Consider the following 25,753-nt stretch of genomic DNA (forward strand, 5'->3'; position numbering starts at 1 on the left):
TACCCAAGTGGTGACCACTGAAAGGGGGAAAATATTTATTTCAATACACATTGATAGAGAAATAAGTCTTAATGCTTTATTATTATACCTCTCATAGCGTTATTCTTTCAACATCCTTATAATGAAGAGTAGATGTCAGAGGGTGATTTGAGGTCTAAAGTCTTGAAGGTATGATGATGGAGGAAGGGAAACACAAACTGAGTGCCTACTATGTATGTCAGGCATCTACAAGGTGTTTTCTCAGATTATCACACAGCTTTATGAGATGGGCAATATACTCATGCTTTAACGTGAGCAAAGCCAGGCTCAGAGAACTTTATGTGAGTAGTTCAAGTCTAACCTTTTTCTGGTATCAGTTCAGCTCAGTCAAGTCCAACTCTTTGCGACCCTGTGGACACAAGGCCTCCCTGTCCATCACCAACTCCTGGAGCTTGCTCAAACTCGTGTCTATCAAGTCAGTAACACCATCCAACCATCTTATCCTCTGTTGTCCCCTTCTCCTCCCACCTGCAATCTTTCCGAGCATCAAGGTCTTTTCCAATGAATCAGTTCACATCAGGTGGCCAAAGTATTGGAGTTTCAGCTTCAGCATCAGTCCTTCCAATAAATATTCAGGACTGATTTTCTTTAGGATGGACTGGTTGGATCTCCTTGCAGTCCAAGAGACCCTCAAGAGTCTTCTCCAACACCACAGTTCAAAAGCATCAATTCTTCGGCACTCAGCTTTCTTTATAGTCCAACTCTCACATCCATACATGACTACTGGATACCATAGATTTTATGGTATCACTGTCCTACTGTTTAGTTCAGGATGAAATGATAATTTAATCTCTCACTCTGTCTTCAATATCTTGCACTTTAGCAAGAGCAGAATTACTGTCAGTTCCCTGAATTGATCCTTCTCTCTCATGCCCTCGTGATATTTGTAAATGTTTTTACCTTGGTCAGACGAGTCCTTCCTGGACACCTCCATGGCTCGTCTCCGTCCCTCTGGTGAACCTCAGGGTGAATTAGACTCTTCCTCCCCTGTGCTCCCACTGAATGAAATTATTACACAAAGAAAAAAGTGCCATTGAAATTATCTGTTTTGTGTCCATAACCCAATGAGAATTAAATCCTCCTTTGAGGGCAGGACTGTATTTTTAATGTCCATAGCTTTGGGACACCCAGCATGAAGTGAGCGTTCATTATAACTTTCTGATGGAGGAAGGGAAGTTGGGAGGAGGAGAGAGGTAAGGAAAGACAAAAGAAAAGAAAGAGATGTTGATGGAAAGTCAGGAGGATATAAAAGGGGGAACAGGGTAAAAGGAAGAGACGAGGAGGAGCAGAAGGAGAATTAATGGAGAAAAGGAGAGATGTGAACAAAAGAGGAGGCAAGGAAGTTAGGCTAACTATCTACTAAAACATAAATTATTCCAACATTTAGTAGCTAAAATAGTATTTTCTCCCAGTCTTTGGTTCAGGAATTCAGGAGTGCCTTAGTCTAGTAGTCCTGGTTCAGAGACTCTGAGGAAGTTTCAAGTATCCACTCGAGGTGGATCATTTGGAGGCTCAGCCGCCCAGCTGAGGACCTGTATCCAGGATGACTCCTTCACATGGCTTGCAAATAGGAGCTAATTGCTAGCAGGAGACTTCAGTTTTTCACCATGTGGACCTCCATAGGGTGGTGTGAGAATCCTCATTATAGAGTTGGTGACATCTTCACAAAACCTAGAGCATCAGGTTTTGAGATGAGAATAATTTTAGCTACACATTGGTTCATTCAGTTCCTGTAGCCAAGAAATATGCATATGCTTCATCACTCAGTTGTGTCTGACTCTGCAACCCCACGGACTGTAACCCACCAGACTTCTCTGTCCATGGGATTCTCCAGGCAAGAATACTGGAGTGGGTTGCCATTCCCTTCTCCAGAAAATCTTCCTGATCCAGGGATTGAACCCAGGTCTCCTGCATTGCAGGTGGATTCTTTACTGTCTGAACCACCAGGGAAGCCCAAAGAGACAGCAACCAGATTATCAATCCATGCTCCAAAAAAGAGGGTAGTTTCTCTCTTTACTAGGATTAGGAACACAGGAGAAGAAGAGTTAAGGGTCTTGAGTGCTGTATCAGTTCCTTGTGGATAATGCAGCAAATTATCACAATCTTGATAGCTTGAAACCATAGACGTTTATTCCGGAAGCTAAAAGTCTAAAACTGAGGTGACAGGAGGAGGGCACTCCCTCCGTAGTCTCGAGGGAAGAAGACTCCCTGTCTCTTCTGTCTTCTGGTAGCTTGGGAGTTACTTGGTTTATGGATGCATCATGCCAATCTCTGTCTCTCTTCACTTGGCCCTCACTCTTTTCTGTTCACATCTTTTTTTCCTTCTGTCTCTTGTAAGAATACTGTAGTTGGATTTAGGACTTCTCTGGAGGATCAGACGGTAAAGAATCTACATGCTAATACAGGGGACACAGGATACCCAGGTTTGATCCCTGAGTCAAGAAGATCCCATGGAGAAGGGAATGAAAACCCACTCCAGTATTCTTGCCTGGAGAATCCCATGGACAGAGGTGCCTGGCAAGCTATAGTCCATGGGGTTGCAAAGGGTCAGACATGACTGTCTAAACACACACACACAAGTAATCCAGGTAAACTCATCTCAAGATTTATTTGCAAAGACACTTTTTCTAATAAGATCATTTTCACTGGTTCTGATTAGACCTATTTTTTAAGGGGCCATCATTCAACCCACTACAATGTATTTAATTATTATAAAGTGCTTTTATCTTTTTTTTCCTACTTGGTTACTGCTAATATGTAGAAAATGTCTTGACTATTTGAAGATGTATCTGTATCTCGCCTTCTTTCTGAGCACTCTTTAGTTCTTATTGTTTTTTTTTTAAGTGATGCTTAGAATTTCTAGGGAGACAATCACATCATCTGCATAAATGATAATTTTGTTCCCTCCTTACCATTCATAACTGCACTTGACAATCGTACTTTTGAGACGTGGATCTTAAAAAGCAAATTATCTTAAGAGCAGGCGTAGGAGTTATTGCTAACAGTTAAAGGAAATCAGATTTGCCCAGGCACAGGAACAAAGCAAGAATGTCAGGGTAATTCAGGTCACAGACTTAAAGAGCTGTTTTGTCTTCAAAATTATTTAATCTCTTCCCTTGATTCTGCCAATGGATATAGCAAGGCTCAAATACCTGAAGCTACAACAGAGAAAGAACAAACAACACAAAAAAATAAATCTCGCCTTTCAATCTCCAATAGCCAAAATGACATTTTAAACTTGAATGTGTAACCATGTTACTCACTTTAAAATCTTCTTTGATGGCACTGTTTCTAAGGCAAAACTTTGCATGGCCTGCAAAGCCCTGGGCAACCCTGCTCCTGCCTGTCCCTGCAGTCCCCTCACATTCTGTCACTGTTTCACTCTATTCAGGATACGTTTCTCTGAACCTGCCAAGCTGCTCTCAGGGCCCTCAGCTTTCTGGATGAAGGAGAATTATACATAAAATAATGCACATGCCTCCGTTCTCCCCTTGCCTGACCCTGCTCTCTGTTTAACTTGGGTTGCCCAAAAGAAGACCGGTGTCACCATCCTCCCTAGACGGGATCACTGCTAGGCTTTTCACTCTCATCACAAATCGAAAAGTACCTTCATATCATGTATAGCAACTGCAGTTAATTAAAGTCTTTATATAACGTATTTGTTCAATGTCTTTCTTCCCCACTAGAACGTAAACTGCGTGAAAACCAAAACTTACTTATTACCCATTATTATATCCGGCATCTTGCACATTACCTGGCCCACAGTATTCATTTAGTTTTAAAAACTGTTGAATAAATGAAACGCTCATATTTATGCTTGTTTTGTGACACTATAGCCTTTCATTCTTCATTTCTTCAAATATTCCATTGGTCTCTTTTCTTGCTATTGCTATGTATTTCCTGAGACTCTTCTATCTCATTTTCTAACCACCTAAGGCAGAGTGGTGATTTTAGAAAAACACAGAGCTTAAATAGCATCAAATAATAATTTTAAACACTTGAAAAAAATCAGAAAGATTGTATAAAAATTAGTGTGGGCAGAATTAATTATGATTCAGGAAATGTCTTAAAGCATCCTTTTTCTAGTGACCTTTATTTATGCAATAATGAGAACAATAAACTTAATAGTCAGCATTTATGAGATGTCTTCTTTATAGAGACATTTATTTATTCTCAATTCTCACTTCCTTCCCAGACCTAAAGGATCTCATCTTTCTAGAGTATACTGTAAATTGAGGAACGAAACCCATAATTCCTTCCGTTGTTTTGGAAAGTTTTGCAGGTCGTGAGCCATCTTCTAAAACTGACCTAAAGCTTAAAAGTTTCCCAAAATGAGAATATCTAGCCACCCTACAATTGTCACAATTACATATTGTTCTTGTTTTCTATTTTATGCATATAAAAACAAATAATAAAATACCACAAATCAATTTTTCATGAAGGCAATAGAGTACAGTAATTATTTCACTAAGAGCCTGCCAAATTATTTTCAGGAAGTACCTATAGAAAATGGCTGTGTTCTCAGCATCCCTCACATAGCATCAAGTCTCAGGCACAAATTGCATGGCGTGAAGGAAAACAAAACGCCATTCCAAACATCAGGTTTTTATCCTCTTGCAATGTGTGTGAAATGCACCCATGATGAGGTCCTGAGGGTGAAATCATTCTTCCTCCTTCTTGGTAACTTTCTTAAACTGTGCAGTGATTACTGAGTAGCACCAGATTTCCAAACCTGAAATGTTATGCACAGTGCTTCTTTTCTGTGCCCTGATTATACAGCCAAATGACCATATGGGACATGTTAACAAATATTAACAATAATTCCTCATTATGCTGGATTGGTCATGTTCCACATGGAGGGAGTTTCATCTTTAATTCTAAGTGCTTATGTAAATGAAAGAAAGAGAATGAAATATGGTATACCCAGTAGGCCCAGATGGGATAGGAACAAAAACTATGTCATATGGTCAAGAGTTAAAGGAAGGAACAGGTGGTGTATAACCTGGATCTGACAGACAGACACCTGAAAGCTGCCTGCACCCACTTGAAGGATGGTCATGTCAAAGATGGTTAGTCTCTTTATCTTTAATGCCTCATGGGATAAAAGGACCCAGTGGATAAAATCCAAAGTTTAGTTTTCTTTAGGGAAAAGTATTCAAACTTCAGAAATACAAACTTTAGTTTTAAGGAAAAGTATTCTTTTTAAAATTAAATTTTAAATTTATTGAAGTATAGTCAATTTACAGTACTATATTCGTTTCAAATGGACAACATGGTGATTCAGTATTTTTATAGATTACACACCATACAAATTTATCATAAAATATTGACTATATTTCCTGTGCTGCACATTACGTCATTGTAACATTTATTTTTTATAACTGCTAGTTTCTACCTCTTAATCTTCTTCATCTATGGGGGTAGTTGAGGAAAAGTATTCTTAAAAGAAATGCTGTTAAGGATTAATGGTTATCTTAAGAGGATCGGGATTAGACTCTCTACCACCACCCTCGCTTTGGCAGAGGCTGACAGTGTGAGCAGTCCTTGGCTGGGACGTTCTTAGAGAAAATGTGTGTGTCCTACGGAAACATGTCCTGTTTCAGTCATTTTCAAACCACAGTCTGGCAGGGCAAGAAAAACGTATGAACAGGCGGACATCTGGGTCTCCTGTTTCTGTTTGTTTGCATTTTTCCCACTGCTAAGAATTTTGTGTCCAGTCGCTGTCTGTGGTCATTGCCGAGGGCTGTTGATTTTGTTTCAGGCTTCTTTTGGCATCATTACCAAATGGTAGACCGTGATGTATTTAATGTATTGAAGTCATTATTCTTTCTTGATTCCTGGATGTCCCATCTTAGGCCAGTGAGAGCTCCTTCAAATTGTCCCCTGTGTCCTTTTGATGTGACATCATTAGTCTCTGTGTGCCTTTTCACTCTGGCACAAGATGTCCCAGGCTCATCAACTATAACCCTGCCTCAGACTGGAATCAGCCATTTCTCCAAGGAGTGCTGTTTCCTATTGTCCAAGAAAGTACTTAGTGGGGGCAGAACCGATCCATTTATATACGCTTTATATATAGGAGTTTGGGTAAGTATTCACTTGAAAATAAAGCAAAACTTTGCCATAAAGTGATTTAAAAGATAGTCATCCCTTAAATCCCTTCTTTTTTTGAGTGCCTCTAGATAAAATTCATTCCTAACAGAGGAATTCAGTATTTTGCACAGAATTCTTTTGGACCTAGAAAGTTCATTGTAGGAATTCCATCTAACAATAGTTTCCTATGTAATACTTGGGAAAACTCTTGAGTTGGTAAGCAGAATTTTTTTAAAACATTGAAAATTTGTGACTTTGGGACCAGATTGATATAGCTAACTTTTTGGCTAACACAGTTCTAACTGCTTTTGAAAAAGGGCTTTCATCATAAAATAATTCATACAAGCATAGACTTCCTTAAAATCATATATCTGTATAGCCATAATCAAAATTTTAATATTTTGCCATATTTAATTTTTTCCAGATCAATCTTGCTTCTGAAATACAGCCTGCAAATACATGCAGTTCTTTTTTATTTGTGTTAAGTGCTGTATTGTATTCCACTCTATGAAAATACTATAATTTATAGTAGTGATATTACTAGCATCACATAGAAGACTACTGAGGTTGCTTCCAGCCTGTGTTATGATAAGGCTGTTACAATACACATTTTTAAACATGGGTCTTTGTGCTTTTGAGAGTGAGCTGCTTTAGATTATAGACACAGAGAAATTTCTAGGTCACATGACACACATCTTCAGCTGTAGTGTATATTACAGAATTGTTTCAAAACCAGTTATACCATTTTTCACTCCCGCCAAAGATGGATGACTTCCCCAAGCATAACAAACACATGCTTTCTTATTGTTTCCAGATTTCTGCCAGTTTATTATATTACCATATTTCTTAAGTTTTAAATGTATTCTCTTTATCCAGTTAAACAGAGCTTTGATTTAAGTCCTTTATCATTTATATTTATTACTTCTAACTTATAAATAAATATCTCTAGGTTATAAATTTACTGCTAAGTAAGTACCACCTTGGATATTATACTTTTATCGACATTTCATTCTACCTTGTTTGTGTGGTGGTGTATGCTGGCTTGAGTCAGATTTTCTGTATACATGAATGTGCTTGTAGGGTCTATTTTGATCTATTTACCTACCTTGGGGCATGTCACACTGATTTATTTACTGTAGCTTCACAACACATTTTGATGTCATAAAGGAAAATTCCCCCAGACTTGTTCATCCTGAAAATTATGTTAACAACTCATAGTTGTTCTATGTATAATTTTAAATCAGCATATTAAATTCCACAGAAAAGCTGAACTTGAATTTTATTTACAAACCATTTTGGAGCAAGTGATATGTTCATGGTATTTATTTCTGACTAAAAATAGTTATATTTCTCAATTGACTTAGGCTTATTTTAATATTGCTTAGGAAATATTAAAATTAAATTTCCTGATGAACAGTATGTATATCTTTTGTTAGGGTTGTTCTTTGGTTCTTATATTTATTGGTGATTTTATAAATGGTATATACTATTTATATTTTATTTTTAAACTACCTGTGACTACTGTTTATAAAGTAACTGTATTTTACCTATTAATAGTCAATATAGAAAGTCTGCTAAACATTCTTAATTCTAAAAATGCATATAACCTAGACAGTTTAGACAGATAACCATATTATCTACATGTAAATCAGTTTGCTTCTTCATAGAAAAATGTGTCTAATTTCTGACTTTTAAGCAGATAGTTCTAACATTTCACTGTTAAATATTACCTGCTCTAGAGTTATGGTATATATTCTTTGTCAGGAAAGCAATTATCTTTTATTCCTAAATTTTTAAGAGCTTTAAAAATTAGGAATAGTTTCTGAATTTAACCGAAGGATATTTTGTTATCCATGCAGATTATTACTTTTTCTTTCTTCATTAGTTTGTAATAGATATTTTAATATTAAGCCATCCTTCATTTCCTGAGAAATTTTTTAAAATATTTTGATACTTTTATATTGATGGTTACAGTGAAATCCTTTATATAGACTCTTGTACTTGTTTGACAATTAAGTAATATCTGTGTAAGATTAGAGTGACCTGTTGTAATTTGTGCATGTGTGTTGAACTCACTTGGAACCCATCTAATGTTCTCCTTTAGAGAAGTTTTAAGCTAATCATTTAATTTCTTTAGTGGTAACTAGTATATTTATTCTCCTTTTATTCTTGAGTCAATTTTGGTAATATATATGGACTTGCTTACTGTTCTCTGACAATCTTGGATATGTTATTTGTTGTCTTCTATTATTTCAGACAATTCTTGGCCTTAAGGCTTCACATACTTATGTGTTCCCTACTCTCTCTTTTCTCCTGGGAATTAATCATGTTAGATAACTTTATATTGTCCCAAAGTTTTTGGATTCTAATTACTGCTTGTTTTTTAATTTACTATATTTTTTCTCTTTACATTTATGTTTCCATCAACTATCTTCAAAATCTTCATGGAAGAAATAATCTTTGCAAAGATAAATTTATTTGCGCTCTCGATGACAGACTTGGACATGCACCTATACACCTTACATTGGCAATGGAACGTGGGTGATTGTCATTTGCCTTAGAGACATATGCTGTTTCTGCTTGTCCACTTGGGGCTATGAAAAGAATGTAACCTGGGAAGTTTGGCATTGCACTTGACCCATGATCTGGAGAAAAGCCCGCCTAAGCCCTACCTAGATCAACCAAAGCCTGGCTGTCCTGTATTTATGTGAGTCAGAATGAGGCTCGTTGCTACATAGCACAGAAGCTCCTGGTGGTTTCCTACTTAGAATTATGTGAAAATTACAAATTTGTACACTGGATCGTAGGGTTGTGCATTTGTTTAACTTTAGTAGTTACCACTAAAAATTTTTCCAGAGTTCTTGTATAAATCTATACATCAACCAACAGTGCTCAACAGCGCTCAAATTTTTGCCAAAATTTGGAGTTGTAGGTTGAGTTAATTTTAGTCTGTATGGTGGCTAAAAAAGACCACTGTTTTATTAAACACACAAAATATGAGAGTAGTTATGTAATTTTAAGTACTTTTTTACATTTAATAAAATCTAATAAAGTATTAACAGCAGTAAATGAATATTTTGAAAATCAGGCAGGTATCATTATCTGGAAAAAATTTAAGTGAAAGTACCTTACATGGTAGAAGCAAAACAACTGCTAATGACCTAAATAATTCAAGGACATTGAATTTTTAAATAATTAAAATTTTTAAGGTTGTTTCAAAAAATCAGTGACAACAGGTTGGAACATACCTACTTCAACAGGATAGAGTCTACGTAATATTGGTTTTATTCATTGCGATTGGACGGCACCTGTACAGTATGCCTGCTGTTCTTGTCTTTAACCTTAAAGGAAAAGAGAGTCTTTTGTTGCACCCATTTGAAATAACTCTGAAACAAGGCTCCCTTTATTATAGTATCCATTCAGGTGAAAATCATTCACATTATAACATTCATCCATGTGAAATAATCCATAATGGTAGTAAAAAGACCAAAAGATAAAGGATTCCATAGTTGCCTTTCTGGGTGAATTTGGTAAATTATATAAAATGAAAGATAAATACAAGCATGATCTGTTTCATAAAACTTCGAGGTACATAAGAAAGCAAAATATAAAATGTTCTAAAATCATCTGTGATCACCAAGCATGTAAGATTGAAGTTAAGTCTGTGTTCACTTGATTCCTTCCATTTCATCAGCGCTCCAGTGAAGAGCTCGACTTCCATGGGTAGGACTTTTATCCTGATGGGAAAGCAAGTACTTCTGATAACAAGCCACTATACTTTTTACTAGGATTTGCCTTAGGGTAAAAATCAGTCAGGTAAAAGTCTTTGGAGTAAATTTAAGTATCCACCTACCACTTCATGCACTCAAATTACATTGACTTCAGCTATCCTTGGAAAGAATTCTTGCACAGTCAAGTTTTGGCTCTCTTTTACATAGCTGCATACAGAGGCATGAGGCATGTTTACGGAAAAAGTGACAGTTACACTAGAAATTTATATTTTTAAATGAATATATATTTTTTTCCTCAAGTAACCTTTTGGTACTGTAGATAAAAGTAGTCCTCAGATGGTAAAGGTATATTTGTTAATGAGCTAAATTGTGTGCTAACCAAATTTTACTCATCAGGTAACCCCCAAATTATATTTGCTTTAGTGTCTATTTCATTAATTACAAATGCAGTTGATCTTCTTTAGGTTTTTCGGTTCAGGGTTTCTTTCATTTCCCTTATTTGTTTTATTGGAGCATAGTTAATTTATATTAGTTTCAGGCATACAATATAGTAATTCAGCATCTTTATTGATTATACTCCACTTAAAATTATTGCAAAATATGGCTATACTTCCCTGTGATGTACAAAATAGGCTTTTTACTTATTTATTTTATACACAGTAGTTTGTATCTCTTAACTCCATAGGATCTTGTCCCTCTTATTGGTAACCACTAGTTGTTTCTCTGTATCTGTGAGCCTTTCTCTGCTTTGTTATAAACATTTTACTTTTTATATTCCACATGTAAGTGATAACATACAGCATTTGTCTTTCTCTGCATTATTTCACCAAGCATAATACCTTCAAGCTCCATACACCTTATTGCAAATGGCAGAATTTCATTGTTTATTATGGCCAAGTAATATTCCTGTGTGTGTGTGTATGTTGGTATGCCACATCTTTTTCCAGTCATCTGTTGATGGACACTTATGTTGCTTCTATACCTATATAGGGTTATCATAAATAATGCTGCTATGAACATTGGGTTGCCTATATCTTTTCCAATTAGTGTTTTCACTGTCTTAGGATATACCCAGCAATAGAATTGCTGGATCACATGGTGGTTCTATTTTTAGTTTTGGGGGGAACCTCTATAGTGTTTTCCACAGTGGATTCACCAATTTACAGTCCTACCAACAGTGTACTAGGGTTATCTTTTCTGCACATCTTATCAAAATTTGTTGTTTGCAGACTTTTTGGTGATAGTCATTCTGAAAGGTGTCAGTATGAAGTGATATCTCATTGTGGTTTTAATTTGCTTTTCCCTAATGATTAGCAGTGTTGAACAGTTTTTCATGTGTCTGTCAGCCATCTGTATGTCCTCTTTATTCTAATGCCTATATTTTGTTTGGGTTGTTCGTCTTTATTTCACATTGAGTTGTATGAGTTGTCTATATATTGATGATATTAACTGCTACAAGTCACATCATTTTGAAATATTAAATATTTTCTCCCATTCAGAAGGTTGTCATTTTTTTTGTCTATTATTCCTTTGTTGTGCAAAAGCTTTTAGTTTTGTCCCACTTGTTTGTTTCTTACTACTCTTTCTTTTGCCTTAGGAGATAGATCAAAAAAATATTGCTTTATGTCAAAGACTGTTCTGCCTATATTTTCTTCAAGGAGTTTTATGGTTTCTAGTCTTAGATTTAGGTCCTTGATACATTTTTTAGTTTATTTTCATATGTATTGTGAGGAAATGTTCTAATTTCATTGTTTCACATGTAGCTATCCAGTTTTCCCAGCATTACTTATTGAAGAAACTCTCTTTTTACCATTATATATTCTGATTCCTTTTCATAGATCAGTTGACTGCAAATGTGTGAGCTTATTTATTGGATTTCTTGGATCTCTTTAATTCTCTTGATCAATGTGTGTCTGTTTTTGTGCCTGTACCATGCTGTTTTGATGATTATAGCTCTGTGTAATATTATATCCGGGAGCATGATACCTCTAGCTTTACCTCTTTTTTCTCAAGAATGGTTTAGCAATTCAGAGTCTTTTGTAGTCCATAAAAGACATAGGATCATTTGTTCTCATTCTGTGAAAAATGCCATGGATATTTTGATAGGAATTGTATTAAATCTGTAGATTGCTTTGGATAATATAGACATTTTAACAACATTCTCCCAATCCAAGGACACGTGATATCTTTTAATTTCTTTGCATCATTTTCAAATTCCTTCATCAATGGGTTGGAGTATTCAGAGTAAAGATCTTTCACCTACTTGATTAAGTTCATTCCTAGCTATTTTATTCTTCCTTAGGGATTGTTTTCTTGCTTTCTCTGATGGTTCATTATCAGTGTATAGAAAAGCAAGAGATTCCTGTATGCTAATCTTGCATATTGCACCTTAACTGTGTTTGTTTATTCTGGTAGTTTTGGATGAAGATATTTCAGTTTTCTATATACAGTATTGTCATCTGCAAATAATGACAGTTTACTTCTTCCCTTCTGATTTCTATGTCTTTTATTTCTTTTCCTTATCTGATTGTTTTGGTTAGGACTACAAAACTTCCAATACTGCAATAAACAGAAGTGGTGAGAGGGGCATCCTTGTCTTCTTTCTGGTTTTACATCTTCATGTTTATTCCTCTACTGATTATTGTAGTTATAGTCAATTGTCTGTCTTTAATCTTTGTACTAGCTTATTTAAATGGTTGGTTCTCAGCATTTACTACATTTTCACTTTGTGGAATTTTTTCCTTCCTATAACTCCATCTTGTTAAAGCTGTTAATTTCTACTCAGAGAAGAACTTTTAACATTTCTTTTAGGGTCAGTCTAGTAATGATGAACTATCAGGTTTTGCTTATCTGAGAAATTCTTTCTCCTTCAACTATAAATGATAATCTTGCTGGGTAGAGAGTATCTTAGTTTTGCAGGTTTTTCCCTTTCAGCACCTTGAATATATTATGCCACTCCCTTCTGACCTTTAAAGCTTCTGCAGAATAATTAGTTGGTAGCCTTAGAAGGGTTCCCTTGTATATGACTTTGTTTTTCTCTTGCTTCCTTTAGAATTCTCTCTTTAACTTTTGACATTTTAATTGCAGTATTTTTGGTGTGGTTATATTTGGGTTCATCATGTTTCAGACCCTCTGTGCTTCCTGCACATGCATATCTGTTCCCTTCTTCACATTTGGGAAGTTTTCAGCCATAATTTCTTCAGATACACTTTTGACCCCCTTCTCTTTCTCTTCTGCTTCTGGGATCACTATAATGTGAATGTTTGTATGCTTGATATTGTCCTAGATGTTCCTTAAACTGTTCTTATTTTTAAAAATGTGTTTTTCTCTTTCCTATTCTGATTGGATGATTTCTATTCAATCTTCCAGGCTACTTTATCATTCTTCTGTATCACCTACTCTGCTGTTAATTCTTTCAAGTGTGTTTTTCACTTTCACTTCAGTTATTATATTCAGTTCTGGCTTGTTCTTTTTTTATATTATCTAGTTCCTTGTTGAAATTCTCACTGTGTTCATCCATTTTTTAATTCAGTTCTTCAATTGAGACAAACTCTCCTGTGTCTATGAAATTAGGTGAAATGCTTTCCTAATGTGGTCTTGAAGGGGAGTCCTTATGCTGGAGCATCCCCATAGAATCTGTGTGTGCCCAGCAGCTTTGGTGGAAGAGCTGACTTTGAATGAACATAAGTCAAATCTTTCCTCAATGTGTGCTGGTAGCTATAACCTCGGTAGAAGGTGGGGCTGGAAATGGAGGGGCTGGAATCAGAGCCAGATGTGAGTGGAGGTTTCCCTTTGGCTCAATAACCATCACCCTGTGAGGGATGGAGACAGGTCCCATGTTGCCAGAGCAGAAGCCCTGAAGAGTTGAGGCTGAGCTGGCTCTGCTCCCTCCAAGTGCCTACATCCTCACCCCAAATGGGAACAGTTCTGGAGTAAGGGGTGGTGTTGGCACTCAACGTGGGTCAGGGCATTCATTGGCTGTAGCAGTTCAGCTAGAGTCAGAGACCCACACTGCTTCGACACACTGCTTGTCTAAGCACCAGTGATGTCTGCCCCTACCTTGCTCCTGAAGATACCACTTCAGATCTGAACTTCCTTTGTCCCTTACAGCTGACCTCTCCCTTCAGCCTTTGCTGCCCTCATCCTGGAGTGGAACTGTACCACAGGGCACTGGTGCCTATGTGAGATCTTGGCACAAGTCAGGACAGGAGCTGCGGGGGTCCAGTCAAAGAAAGAGACCGGGGCTTTTTCTGGTGTGCTGCGTGTGTAAGCAGCTGTAATACTGTACCTGCCCTGCTCAGGTAGATGTGGCTTTGGGTCTGAACCACCTCTGTCTCATGGCCAAGTTTTCACCTAGGATGTGGAAGCCCTTGCCCCCGTGTGGAACTGTGCTGTGAAGCAAGCAGGGATAGACGGGTCACTGAACTCAGGTTGGGGCGTGTGCCGCGTCAGTCAGGGGAAACGAGGCGGCCACTGGAGGAACTCTCCATCCACCCTCTACACCCTGTCTCAGGAGCAAGCATGCACATTCCTCATGAGCAGAGCCCTGGTTTCCTTCAGCCCTGCTGTGAGTCCCGGTGGCCCGCCAACCAGCCAAGGGGACCTGTCTTCTGGAGGATCCCAATATGTGACTGGCAAAGCTCACTCCCCAGGGAGGGTCTCTGCCCACGTTATAGCCCCTTTGATCTGAGTCCCCTCACAGAGGCAGTTCCAGATCTGAGCACTTATCTTCCTACCCAATGCTGGGTGTGTCTTTCTTACAACCTTGGTCATATAGGAGTCTTCCAGCCAGTCTCATTAGTTTTCAGTGAGAAGTGTTCCACATGTCAATATATTTTTAATGATTCTGGGGAGTGAGGGGAGTTTTGCATCCTCCTACTCTGTCATCTTAATCTCCTCTCCTTTTCCTCTTTGTATTAGTGTATTGACCTTTTTTCTTCTCCTGGGAACTGCATTTTTATTTTGCCTATTTTTAGTCTATTTTGGTGTTGGTCTTTTAATATTTGATTTGTTACACTTACTGTGTCTTAAGGAAATTAGCTTGAATGTGTTCAACAAAAGTTAAATTATGAAAAGGCAGATAAGGTAACTCACTAAAGGTGGATAAGTGATAAATCATGCTAAAAATAGTTTTTATAGATGAAGTTTCTAAAAGTTACTTAAGATATTCAATGAATTTTCACATTGGTTTGTTAGCTGGAATTTTAATCCAGGCTTGGTTCACTCAAAAGCCTATGCTTTCAAAGATTTAACTTATTTTCCCATGTGTCGAGAAACAGACATTGGCATTGGCAGTGTCGTGTGTGTGTGTGTGTGTGTGTGTGTGTGTGTGTGTGTGTGTTTATGATCACTGCAGCAATCTCTGAATTATTGTTTATGCAGGATTCATATTTCAGCCATTCATGGATTAGTCTTATGAATTTCAGCAAGATATTTAAACTTTGTATGCATCACTTTCTTCACCTGTAAAAGCTGATATGATAATACTTACCTCTTATTACCTAATTTTTCACATTTGTATGGTTTTCATACAGACAAAGCATAAAAATTACGTGTGTTCTCATCTCATATGAGAATCAAATGAGAAGTGGCAGTCTTGCAGAGTTCAGAAGGCCTGTTCTCTTTTCTCTCTGCTTATTCTGAGACGCAATTCCTAAGCATTAGTCAAATGACAGAGAAGAATGCTTCCTTGTGTGTGTGTCGCTCAGTCATGGCTGACTCTTTGCAACCCCATGGACTGTAGCCCACCAGGCTCCTCTGTCCATGGAATTCTCCAGGCAGGAACACTGGAGTGGGTTGCCATTCCTTTCTGCAGGGGATCTTCCCAACACAGGGATTGAACCCGGGTCTCCCGCATTGTAGGTGGATTCTTTACCATCTGAGCCACCAGGTCTCCTTAGGCTTCCTCAAATCACACAGCAGCAAAACCCAGTCTCCACCTAAAATATGGGTGGAATTTGGAAACATTTCTGGATGGGTGTTCCTCCTGTGGAGAATTTGTGACAACTTTTCCAAAACTTTTCCTCAAATCTTTATTATATTCTGTTAATGACTCAGTGGACTTTTGGCAGAAAGGACAAGTTTCCTTTGGTTCAAACACTTCTATAGAGAGTTCTGATTAATCTATCCAATGGTCTGAAATCCAAATAACATATGCAATCTTTGGCTGAAAAAGCTCACCCGTGGTGTTATAACAATAATTCCTCTCCTTGTTTTCATATATAACCTTTTGGAAATATTTCTGTTGGAGCCAACATTTCTATATTTTGGAAACTTGGCCTATGGACAGATGATGGCTCAAGTCTGCCATTTATTTTCCTTTCAGGGTGTACTGGAACAGGAAGAATGGTTGTTAGACTATTTCTTACAGGAAAATTTGTAGGACAACCCAAGTTAATGTGGAATAAAGCCCCTTTCTCTGTCATCCATGTCACAATGCATATTCATTTTAAGATGTCTTTCCTGACCACCCAAATTAAAGTAGTTATACCCCAAACAGTCACTTTCTGGAATGGGCCAGAAAGTAAACATTTTATGCTTTGTGGGACATACGGTCTCTGTTGTAACTGCTGAACTGTACCACAGCTGCATGAAAACAGCTGCCGATAACACATAAACAAATGAGCAGGGTTGTCATCCAATAAAACTTTATTTATAGATGCTGAAATTTGAATTTCCTAGAGTTTTTTTTTGCGTCACAAAATATTACTCTATTTTTGATAATTTTCCAACAACTGAAAAAAATGTAAAAGCCTTTCTTAGATCACAGACCATACAAAACCAGGTGGTAGGTCAGATTGTGCCAGTGGACTATAGTCTGACCTCTTGCTCTGCAATGGTGCTTTATTTGGGATTTTTTTTTTTACATCACTTATTATTTAATTAAAAGATTCTACTTATGTATTTATATTGTTTCTTTACTGTCTTGTGCTAGATTCTAAGTTTTATCTCTGAAAGAAGGGACATTATATCCTGTTCAACCTTCAACACAGCATCACAGACACTCAGTAAATATGTATTGAATGTGTAAATCTGCAGCTTTCTGCTAAATCAGTTCTTCTAAATAAGTAACTCATTTAACATGTAGACCATATTGAATTCTTTAAGTGATTCATTTTTTTTTCAAATTTTACATATAGCAGAGAATTTCATGGTGAAGAAACAGTACAGAAAAATGCTTTTAGGCTTTGGAGTTATGAAGCTCAGCCTGTTCTATCAATTAGTGTTTGTGATTTTGCGTAAGTCATTAAACCCGTCTGTTTTCCCAATATAAAAAGAGAATAGGAATAGTAGCTGCTCTATAAAACTAATGGTGGGGTTTCGCCTGAACTTCCAATTCCCTCCCCAAGCCCACCCCCCACTCTTATCCACCCTGTCCTGTGCCCTGGTAGACCAGCATGTAAGGATCACATTAGTGACGTGCCTTGCCCTCTGAATCCCAACTGGGTTTTGCTAATGTGGGAGGGAGGAAAATGAGCTAAGAAAAATTTATTCTCTTAACTTGCTCCTAAGTTTCAAGACTGGCTGTATTCCTGGAAAAAAAGTATCAGCTCACAAAATTATAAATTTATAGGTGTTCTGCAATGTACCCAATCAGTGAAAACAATCCTGCTACTAGCTCCAGGGTGTTACGCTGTCTCCCATGGTTTCCCTATACTCACAGCATTAAAAATAATTTTTTTTCAAAATATTTATTGAGCAAGTACTATGTATAGGCTTTGTTTTAAGAACTTGGCATATGGAAATGGAAAACAAAAACAAAACAAACAAATAAACAAACAAACAAAAAAAACAAAAAAAAAAAATCTTTTTTCAAGTCTCATATAGACCTAAATTCCTTCTGGGATCATGAACTGATCATAGAAGTTTAAAGAGAAAGTTCTAGAGAATGAATGGTAGCTTAAATTGAAACTGTTCTTAGAAATCTGGTTGCCTTCCTTGAAATTATATTAAAATACTGACCGATTCTTCTTGATTCATGTTTCTCTACAGAGTTATGAACTTGGGGGAAGGGGTGTTTATAAGGTATTTCCTAGCTTCCTGAAACATTTTTTTTCACTAAATATTTAAAATCAGGAAAGTCTACATCAAAGTATGAATTTTCAAATTCTCTTGAAAAGACCACACTTTCTGACTACACCAGCCTGGCCCACTTCATAGCCATGATAAACTGGATCTGAGAGCATTTAACCATTCCCATCGCTTCGGATTTGGCAGGCAGCTTTAGTCCCCATCACTCCCTATTATGCACTACTCCTAGTTCTGCATAGTTTTAACTACCTAGCCCCTGTGAACATTTTTCTCAGAGAATAAGAGGCAAAGTCACCAGCTCCCAGGGAGGGTGGGGCCAGAAGGGCATAAGGAACAAAATGGGGTATAAGGAAAATAAAAGAGTGATAAGACCTGGAGACCGTAGGACTGCAGGGTGGAAAAAAGTGCCCTCTTGGAATTCTGGGTTATAAATGGAAATTGTGATCCAAGAGCAAGGCTGTGTGTATGTATCCTGCCCCTTTGTCTTTTCTGGGTAGATGCTGAAGAGACAGTTGAGTTGGGCTTGACCAGAGTAGGGTTTTGTCTGGAGACAGTATGAGAGCAAGAGAGGCCAGAAGGATGAACCTCTTTGTGAGGGAAGGAACATAACTATGGATCGTGGAATCTAGGTTGGTTAAAGAGGGCTGAGGACAGGAATGGGTGATGGACATTGGTTAAGAACATGTGCACAGTGGAGCCAGACTGCATGGATTCAAATCCTATCTCTATCTGTACTACCTGGGTAAATATATATATATATATTGTCACATATAGAATAAAGAATAACAATGTGTGTTACATATGAAAGATATATGTAAAGTGCTTAGAACACTGCATACATAGGTCATGGTAAGTGCTAGGCAGTGCTACAAGAGTATTTTTCATGCCTTACATTGAATTTAATTTTAAAAATAAAATTTTAATTTACATTTTGATTAATATATTTATGGAGTGTTTACAATGTAAAAAAAATATTGAGAGATATTCTGTGGGAACTGGAGAGATAAATCAGATATGAAGCTGATTAGAGACTCACAAAGCATCTTTAGGGCATATAAAGGGATAAGCTCCATGAAGGGAAGCACAGAGAAGGCTCACCATGGGGGGTGTTCCTGACAGACCCGGTTAGTTTTGGACACACAGCAGGAAAAAACAAGTGGCTACTATGTGAAGTTCACCAGTAGGTGCTGAGTCTGGGATTTCATGGATTTTTTTCTAACAGTGCCTTTGAAAGACAGTGGAATTTCCCCAAAGTCTGATTCATAGAGAGAATTTCTGATACTGTGTCCGTCTAAGTTGGGAGATATTTTTGAGGAGGTGGAACTTTTTTTCTTTAATAACTAGTTTTTGTTTTGAAGTAAAAAAAAATGAGGAACATGTATGGTGGCAAACATGTCAAGGAGTAAAAATGCCTGTAGAATGATAATGAATTTTGCATCCAACACTCAGTCCCTTTCTAGAGCAGTTGTTCGTGTCTATCAAAAAATATCCTTTTCAACTGTATTATGTATATTTATACACATTTTTAAAACTTATTTTTTATTTGGAAGATAATTGTTTTACAATGTTTTGCTGGCTTCTGTCATTTATCATGAATTAGCCATAGGCATACATATGTCCCCTCCCACTTGAACCTCCCCCCCCACCTCCCACCCCATCCTACATCCCATCCCTCTATGGCATCCCATTGTCACAGAGCACCAGTTTGAGCTCCCTGCTTCACACAATAAATTCCCATGGCCTATTTTACATATGGTAATGTGTTTCCAAACTACTCTTTCAATTCAGCCCACCCTTTCCTTCCTCCATTGTGTCCAAAAATCTATTCTCTATGTCTACTTTTCCATTGCTGCCCTGCAAATAGGTTCATCAGTACCATCTTTCTAGATTCCATACATATGCATTAATATACAATATTTGTTTTTCTCTTTCTGACTTACTTCACTCTGTATAATAGGCTCTAGGTTCATCCATTTCATTAGAACTGATTCACGTGTGTTCCTTTGACATATGCTGATTGCCTGCAGGATGAAAGTGAAGTTGTTAAATGATGTGTGCACTTTAAAATAAATTATGTTTTAAGAATATTAGGAAATACTGTCAAGTTGCCCTCCAAGAAGATTATGCTAATTAATGTTCCAAACAATAGTTTGGGAGAATATTGTTTAATATAGTCTCACAAGAACCAAAAATATTTTACTATGTCTACTCTGTAAAAAAATAATTTTTGTTTCATTATACCTCTCTGATTTTGAGGGATGTTAACATCTTTAGAAAAATAAATACATTTTTTTAAAATATTGAACATTTGTGCCTTTGTCCATTTTATATAGAGCTAGTGTCTTTTGTTAGTTGATTTGTAAGAATTTTATTTAAGAAATTTATGCATATTCACCTATCATATTTGCTACAAGTATTTCCCAAGTTGTTTAGATTGTACGAATTTTATTTAGTATTCTTGGCAAATAGAATTTTAAATTTTTATGAAGTTATATTCATCAATATCTTGTGACTTCTGAATTAAATACTTTGCTTAGAAAAATGTAGACTGCTGTAAGTATACAAAAATCTGTATACTAAATTATTGGTAAATTTCTATAAATGATAAATTTGGGATTTTTAAAGTTTTATTGTATACTGTAGTTGATTTACAATGCTGTGTTAGTTTCACATGTACAGCAAAGTGATTCAGTTATATATATATCTCCATTCTTTTTCCAATTTTTTTTCCCATATGGATTACTACAGAATATTGAATAGTATTCCCTCTGCTATACAATAGGTCCCTGTTGATTATTATTTTATATATAGTAATGTGTAAGTTTATCTTTCTCTGTCTGACTTAATTAACTTTTTAGTATAATCATCTCTAAGTTTATCCTTGTTGCAGCAAAGGGCAATATTTCTTTTTGATGGCCAAGTAATATTCCATTGCACATGTATGCCATATCTTCTCTATCCATTCCTCCATCAGTGGATATTTAGGTTGCCTCCATGTCCTGGCTACTGTAAACAGTGCTGTTACGGACACTGGAGTACATGTATCTTTTTCAAATTATGGTTTTCTCTGGACATATGCCTTGGAGTGGGATTGCTGAATTATATAGTAGTTCTATTTTTAGTTTTTTAAGAAACTTCCATACCGTTCTCCATAATGGCTGTAGCAATTTTCAGTCCACCAGCCATGCAGCAGGGTTCCCTTTTCTCCATATCATTTCCAGTTACTTATTGTTGTAGACTTTTTGATGATGACCATCCTGAACTGGCTGGTCAGTGAAATGATATCTCATTGCAATTTTGATTTGCATTTCTCTAGTAATTAGCAGTGTTGAGCATCTTTTCATGTGCTTTTTAGCCATCAGTATATCTTCTTTGGAGAAATGTCTGTTTAGATTTTCTGCCCATTTTTTATTGGGTTTTGTTTGCTTGTTTGTTTGTTTTTTAATATAGAGCTGCATGAGCTGATTTTGGGGGACTAACCCTTGTTGGTTGCTTTGTTTGCAAATGTTTTCTCCCATTCTATTAGTTGTTTTTCCATTTTTTTGGTGGTTTCCTTTGCTGTGAAAAGCTTTTAAGTTTAATTTGGTCCCATTTGATTATTTTTGTTTTTAGTTTCATTAAGCTACAATGTAGATCCAAAAAGACATTGTTGTGATTTATGTCAGAGAGTGTTCTGTTTTCCTTTAAGAGTTTTATAGTATTCAGCCTTCATTTAGGCTTTTGATCCAGTTTGAGTTTGTGTATGATGTTAGAGAATGTTCTAGTTTCATTCTTCTATTAATACATGTAACTGTCCAGTTTTCCCAGCACCACTTATTGAAGAGACTGTCTTATCTCCGTTGTATAGTCTTGTCTCCTTTGTCATAGATTAATTGACCATAGATATATGGGTTCATTTCTGGACTTTTTATCCTGTTCCATTGATCTATATTTCTGTTTTCATGCCCGAACCATACTGCCTTTGATTACTGTAGCTTTGTAGCATAGTCTGAAGTCAAGGAGTCTGATTCCTTCATTTTTCACTTTTCTTTCTCAGGAAAGTGCTAAATTTTGTATATGATAATTTGTTCTTTTCTCAATAGATTGTCCCATCATCATTTTTTTATTATGCTGCCTTTAACACACTGATTTGAAAGGCTATTACCATAATCTAAATATCCACATTATTTGAGTCTTTGTCAAGACTCTGTCTCATTCGTTTATTTATATATAATGTAAAAATACCAAGCTCTTACTTACAGAAGCTTTGTAAAATGTAAAAATGTAGTTTGTTCCTTTATATTCTACAAAATTTTCTGCCTAATCATTACCTGACTATACACCTATCATGCCTAGTTTTATAAAAAACAATTCTATTGGTAATTTTATTGGGATCACATACAATTTATACATTAACACAGGGTAAATTAGAATCTTTACAGTATTGTATTAGTTTAAATAGAACTGGGCATTAATTCCCATTCAAAATGTATTTTAATCTTTCTTAGATCACTTTAAATTTTTTTCACTTTTGGTGTCCTATTTATTAGAGCACTTGAAAGTTTATTTACATAAATCTAGTACATTCCTACTTACCCCTATTTCTGGGTGTTTACTTAGTAAGTTTTGTTTAACTGATTTTTCTTTAATATAAGTACATCTTACTTGTACAAAATAAAGCCAACAGGGTTTTCAATATCAATTTTTAAATTTTTCTTACTAAATTCTTCCATCATTAACAACAGTTTTCCCAGTTGATTTTGGGTTTTACAAGTTTATGCAATTATCTAGGTATTTGTAAATTAAATTTTTACTTCTATGTTAGAACTTTTATAATCTCATATTTATCATTTTTCAAATCATTGGAAAGCATTTCCCACAGAATTTAGGTAACAGGAGTGATAATCAACACCCCCGTCTTATTTCTTTATTTAATGGAAATATTTTTGTGTTTCACTATTAGGCACATTGCTAATTAAGTATTATATATTTCTACTTATCAAATTTGTTAATCTTGAATGATATTGGCATTTTTATCAAGTACTTTGTTAGCATCAAACATGTTTCTCTGCATTAGCCTGTAATTAATATGGAAAACATATTAATATATTAAATTTATTAAATGAATCACTCCTGAAGAGTATCTTTCAATCTTTAAATAAGCTGCTGAATTTGATTTGCTAGATCATTTTAGAAGTTTTACATCAGTATCCATTAGGCAAATCCATCTGTAGTTTTATTTTATTATGCTGCCTTTATTACATTTTCTACCAAAATTTTCCTATATTTGTTAAAAACCTTTTAGAAACTTTCACTTCCTTTATGCTTTCAAACAATTTAATTGCATTCCTTAAGTATTTTGTAAAATTTACTTTTGAAATAAATTGATGCTGATGCTTTTTGAGATGGCTTTTGACAAATTTCTTAATCTCTTGTTTCATTACATATATTTTCTAGAACATTATGCTTTATAGTCAAAATTTCAAATTCATTTGCATAAGATTAAGCAAAGTGATCCTCATATTTATCTCCTCGATATACCTGGTTGTTTATTCTAATGTCTTATTTTTATATTTTTGCCTGTTTCTTTGATTCAGCGTTACATGTATTTCAATATATTTTTCATAGACTTGATCATTTTTCTTAACTTGTTCTGAGTGCTAACATATGTTTTAAGCAGGTAGTTGTATTGGTAATCGTTCATATAATCTGTCATTTATCTTAGATTCATTCACCATTGATGATGTCCCAGACACTACGCACGTGCTGTAGAATACAAGAAGGCATCCAACGTTCCCTTTACTGTCAAAGACTTTAGTCAGTCATGTTCTGGCACAGTGGGCTAGAGCGTAAGAGTAGCATCAACCTGGAAATTGATGAGAAAATGTAAAGACTTATGGTTTCTCAACTAGAATGAAGCAGAGCAAGTTCTTAAACATGGGTCTATAGGACATCAAGGTTAAGCCTATGTATTTAGTGATATATCTCAAATATATTTTTAGACATATTCCTTAACAACTACTTTCTGAATCAGGAGATACTGAGAATGTCTTCCTGTCGCTCTAATACACGTGCACATACACACTCCATCTACCATAATGGTTTGAAAATAGAGTTGTTGAATCATAAAGTTCATTCTTCATGATTCCATGATTTTCTGAAAAAGTCCTGGTCAGGCTTACTTACATTCCTCTGGAGATGAACTGTTTCTTCCTAACTCACTAATCACAACCTTACATTGAGAATTATTTTCATTATCTTTATCATTCTAAAATTTCACAGAATATGTTCAGATGGTTTTCTAGTTTCTTTTTACCTAGAATACAGTATATGGTGTATTTCAGCCTCTGTATTCTGGGTTTTTTTTTCCAGCTCAGGAAACTATATTTTATGTCTTTGGTTTTTTCCTTGTTTGCTTTTTCTTTTGGTTGTTGTCATGTCTTGCTTTGGAGTTATAAAAGGCAAGGTCACTGAAAGTGCTCCTCTGCTTTATAAAAGTAGGTCCTAGATAAAGCATCATTTCTAGGTCATTGCCGAACTCACGGAAGATAAGCAAAATGATCAAATATCAGTAAAAGCTGTACATTATAAGGAACAGCTAAAGATTCATTGTCTAGGGGTAAGTTCTGATACTACCACTCCTAAATACAGAATATTGTAAAGAGAATCGACAGAGAAGTGTGGAGAATCTAGTACATAGATCTGAAATGCATATACCCAGAGTCCCAGTCTAACCAGACATATAGCTTCATAACTTGATGGCAGTTGAGGCTTAAAAGGATCAAAACCATGTATTTGCTTATGAATCTGCAATTCAGGCCAGGACCAGAAAGGATGGCTTGTGTGCCCTGTTCAGCATCAGCCAGGGCAGCTCATCAGGGAGCTGCAGATCCCACTCTCAGGATGATGAGCTGGGTTTGGTTGCTACTGGGAGTTCAGCTGCGCCTACGATCCATAATCCCAGGTTTTTCTCTATGTGATACTTCCCACAATAAGCCTGAAACTCCCAATTAATTGGGATTTTTTTTAAAAAACAAAATGGCTGTGTTCCAAAAGAATACAGTGTATGGCATTAATCACATAGCAACAACTCCACAATATTCTGTTGGTCTAAGCCTACATCATCCAGTGCAGCAGCCACTGAACATATATGTCTATTTACCTGCAAGATTAAAGTTCAGTTCTGCAATTATACTAGCTACCTTTCAAGTATCACTATGGCTAGTGGATATTGTATAGGCAGCACATTTCAATAATTGCAGGCTGTTCTGTTGAACAAGCCCTTAATAAGGAAGCCACTGGGACCCATTCAGGTTTAAGGAGAAGGAGCTAGAATACACCACTTGCGGGAGGAAGCATCAAGGTTGTAGTAAGAAGTATGTGGGATGGGACTTATTGTTGTGTCTGTCCTTGTGAAATACAATTTGCTACATCAGTTGGACTTCCCTTGTAGCTCAGCTGGTAAAAGAATTCACCTGCAATGCAGGAGACCCCAGTTCAATTCCTGGGTCAGGAAGATCCCCTGGAGAAGGGATAGGCTACCCACTCCAGTATTCTTGGCCTTCCTTGGTGGCTCAGCTGGTAAAGAATCCACCTGCAAGGCAGGTAGGCCTGGGTTCGATCCCTGGGTTTATAAGGTCCCCTGTAGAAGGGAACGACTACCCACTCCAGTATTCTGGCCTGGAGAATTCTATGGACTGTATAGTCCATGGGGTCACAAAGAGTTGGACATGACTGAGTGATTTTCACTTCACATCAATTAATTCATACTATAAAAAATGATGTAGAGAAAAACTGTCAACTGGTATGTGTACTACAGCTTAACATATGCATATCCTATAACCCAGCAATTCTACTCCTAGGTATATCCAAAAGAGAAATGT

The 25,753-nt window shown here is 36.3% G+C and overlaps 2 long non-coding RNA genes across 2 annotated transcripts in view; one reads left to right on the plus strand and one right to left on the minus strand.

Annotated features, from left to right (window-relative positions):
• The window catches only part of LOC122451017, a 304,542-nt gene that overhangs the window by 208,244 nt on the left and 70,545 nt on the right, over positions 1 to 25,753 (plus strand). The gene's annotated exons all lie outside the window — the stretch shown is intronic.
• The window catches only part of LOC122451016, a 228,564-nt gene continuing 222,570 nt past the window's right edge, over positions 19,760 to 25,753 (minus strand). Inside the window, exons 10-11 of the long non-coding RNA XR_006272288.1 lie at positions 23,606 to 23,736; positions 19,760 to 19,912 (exon numbers count right to left, since the gene is read on the minus strand). This is a non-coding gene — a long non-coding RNA (uncharacterized LOC122451016). The remainder of the gene's footprint in view (positions 19,913 to 23,605; positions 23,737 to 25,753) is intronic.

Source organism: Cervus canadensis, chromosome 12, assembly GCF_019320065.1.
Source record: "Cervus canadensis isolate Bull #8, Minnesota chromosome 12, ASM1932006v1, whole genome shotgun sequence".
NCBI lineage: Eukaryota > Metazoa > Chordata > Mammalia > Artiodactyla > Cervidae > Cervus > Cervus canadensis.